Here is a 3,833-nt window from a genome sequence, read left to right on the forward strand (position 1 = left end):
CAAGTAATGAGAGCGAGACACTGTTAGGGAGAATCTTTTTTTTGTAAGGGTGTCCGGGCCAAAGTCCGACTAATCCCCCGGCAAATTTGGAGGTTAAACATGGCTCCACTTAAATGTCGCCAACACTAAAGGAATATTGATAATTTGATGTAGATCAAGGTTAAGTTCGCCTAATACGATTAGGAACTCGAACTACCCACAACACAATGCCTAACATATAAATCAGGAAAATGAACATGTTATTCTCGTTATTAGTGGCATTTTCATATTTATCATAAATGTATTATTATAAGTGCTACATGTTCATTATGAATATTCTTTTTGAAGAGGGACACATGGACATGTGGCATACTGTGGACGGTTAACAGGTTCATAATCAATTTTGGCTTTCTAATGAAACTTCAATTTATATAAATCATACAGTATAATATATTTAATATATAATATGTATTGGCATTTATTTAAGAGAGAATGACAATACAATAAAGAATAAAAAGACCTCGATTACCCCAGAGTTAACTGTTGAATTTTAATGGAGTTATGGGTCGTTTACTAGATGCTTATCAGGTGTTACTTACCTTATGGGTCAGCATGACAAATAATGAGAATCTTACTCCATATGAGTTATCACAAAGACTGAGAATCTTACACGATAAGAGTTATAGCAAGGACTGAGAATCTTACATTGGAGTTTTATCCGGTATATAAGGGGAAGGTAAAAAATGCTTACCAATAATCCATTTCGATGGTCGAGAAAATCAACCAATAAGATAAGTGAGGCCAACGACTCTTGTCGGTAAATCTTTACCCGATTAGAGATGGCAACGAGATCAGGGATATCGGGTATTGTAATTCCCATCCCCATCTTCATTCCCCACTCCCTATCTCCATCCGGCCATCCCGTCCTTGTCGAGGAACAAGTTCCTTCCCCACGCCCATCCCTACTTGGGAAAAAGAATTGCCACTCGAGAATCGGGGATTTTTTCCCGTTTGCAATTTTAAATTTTTTAATAATATCGTTATAAATGTCAATTACACGTTTAAACGATGTATTATTTTAAAACTTCAGATTAACCCAATGTTGATGGTTGCGTTTGCATAAGACTAGTTCGAAAATAAATGAATCAATTACAGTATTTGATAATTTAAATTTTATACATCCGTGCTGTTATATCATCAAAACTTCCTCCGAACAATCAAAGCAATATTAAAATATCTTTTGAAAGTTTTCTTACAAAACCTCAAAAAAGGAATATTCTCTGAGCTCAGAGGTTATGATCATCTCCTCATTAGGCTATTTAAAAAAAAGTTTAATTGACTTATCAACTGAGTGGTTCGCATCTTGTCCACTTGAGTTGTTTACTTAATTTTCCCACCTGGAAAACCAATTATTCTTCTAAGTTAGGTTATCTTTCTACATAGACATCTCGATGACCATGGATCAACTTCGTTCCAAGAAACAGAAAGCAAATGAAATCTTCCTCTCAGGGTGTTCGATTTCGCGAAATGACGATCCATTTTGCCAGAGTATTCCATTGTAGCTAGCATTGTTAGGAATGCTTCTAACCATTTTCGGTCATTCTTGATGATGGACCCTCCAGGAACTCTAGAAGCCTTGGTTCATAAGGGCTCTTATCTTGAGCTAATGCTTTGATCTCGACTTTTAGATCCATATCCTTTCGCATTATGTTGATCATATATCTCATTGATTTGATAATGATCCATTTTACCTTACGAAGTATACCATTTCTGTTATTCAGTTTCAACGATCTTCACTGAATTTGTTCATTGATCATCGAACATGTATTGTAACTCATTCAGAGATTGTTATACTTCAAGAAGACAAAACTCACATCAAATAACCTTTACCAATGTCGAAGACAGAAACTGAATATTAGAGACCAACGTGATTACAAGCTCGTCTAATTATATGTGAAGTATGCACTAGTTTCAGCGAATGTTGAAGAAATCTTCCAACGTTATCCCAACATTCAGCAATCAAATGAAGTTGCCTTACACAATTGTTTTTGCTTTGTCCTCCTTCACACAAAGGACAATCTCATACATTTCTAGAGTACAGTACCGTACGGAGCCACTCCGTTGACTCTATAGTGCTTACCTATTTATACTATATTATAAAACATTTGATAAAAACTCTTAAATACCAATTTTTATGCACGAAGTACTGTTTATTGATGCATATTACTTACAATTAATATTACAAGTAAATTGTGCATAAATACAACTTATTAAAGCTCCATATTTGAATTCATGTAACTAACTCCAGATAAACATAATCAAATATTGGATAAACACCTCATTTTAAATATAAAAAATCTAAAATATAATTAAGATAATTATTGAGTTCTAACAGAATACTTAGTTATTATCTATATAAAAATAATATTATTAAACCTAAATTAAATTTCTTTGTTAGTAAATCTAAATTAAATTATAATTAAAAAAATTGAATTAAGGAAATTACACTGAAACACAAGAACTTTTATAAATATTAATTTGATACTGATATTGATATAACTTTTTTTAAAAATTTTATGATATTTTCAAATTTATATTTTATTCAAAAATAAAATTATTATCGTTTTTTTCAAAACCACATAAAACTGTATTATATTGACATAAAAAAAGAATAAAACAAAACATTGAAATCAAGATGTGTCTCGATGCATTGCACGAATACCCTTATAGTTTTATGAAAAGAGGACTGCTCATATACAACCAAAAGAATTGTTTACTGTAGCAAATGACAAACTTTTCTCCAAAAGCTTAACATGTGCTTTGTACTTTCTGAATTGCATTAAATGCAATGAATATAAATAGCTGAGTGCTCTCTACTCAGTTACAACATTTTCATCTATAAGAAACTTACCCAAGAAGATATTTTCCTCTATCTACTCTCATATTAAGAGAAAGAACCACTTGAAACAAGTGAAAAACATTTACATTTCTTTATATTTTTGTATCAAATATTTTCTCTTTGCTATCTTGTAATTGTGTGAACTTTAGATTGTTCAAATATGTTTCTTTATATTATCTTTTCTGCAAACAATCTGTAAAATTTGTATTGATGTTTCTTAATCAATATATAATTTTTAAAAATGAAAGTTTATATGTTTGTATTTACCCATTTATACAAACTGATTATCTATAACTCTTGTAGATTCGGTTGGGACCAACACATTATGAGTACACGCGCGTCTCAAATCCACCTTTATCCCACCAACCCCACGATGAAAAGAGAGGAACCCGATGAGGGAAATGGCACAATATTCAGACCTAGGTTGTCACAACAAGCAACCAAACATATCATCAAAGATCGAGTTTATTGATTGTATTTATGTGTTATATATACTCATTGATTGTATTTTTGTTTACATAAATACACATACACATAAGCGAATGATTGTGTGAGAATGATCGTTAAGGTAATAAACGTAAAAAAGGATCTAGACCCTTGATCACCTTTAATCTCAAACCCACTCATGAATCGTGTTTGCTACGGGGATTGATTCGGTGCAACTCATCTTAATGTCCATCTAAGGGTGGAGATTTATTCTTACGTTTCTCACCTTAACTCTCTTTCTCACCTAAACCCGCATATATATACACACACACACACACACACACACATATATATATATATATATATATAAACTAGAGTAAATTACATTTTTTGTCTCTATGGTTTGTTAAAAACTAGTTGTGTACCGGCGCAATGCGGCGGGAGCCATGAATTTTAACGATTTTGAAGTTCCACTGGTTTTATAAGATAAAATTTAACGATGATATAGGTTACACTTGGTCTTTACATA

The sequence above is a fragment of the Cynara cardunculus genome, assembly GCF_001531365.2.
Source record: "Cynara cardunculus var. scolymus isolate 2C chromosome LG 4, CcrdV1, whole genome shotgun sequence".
Lineage (NCBI taxonomy): Eukaryota > Viridiplantae > Streptophyta > Magnoliopsida > Asterales > Asteraceae > Cynara > Cynara cardunculus.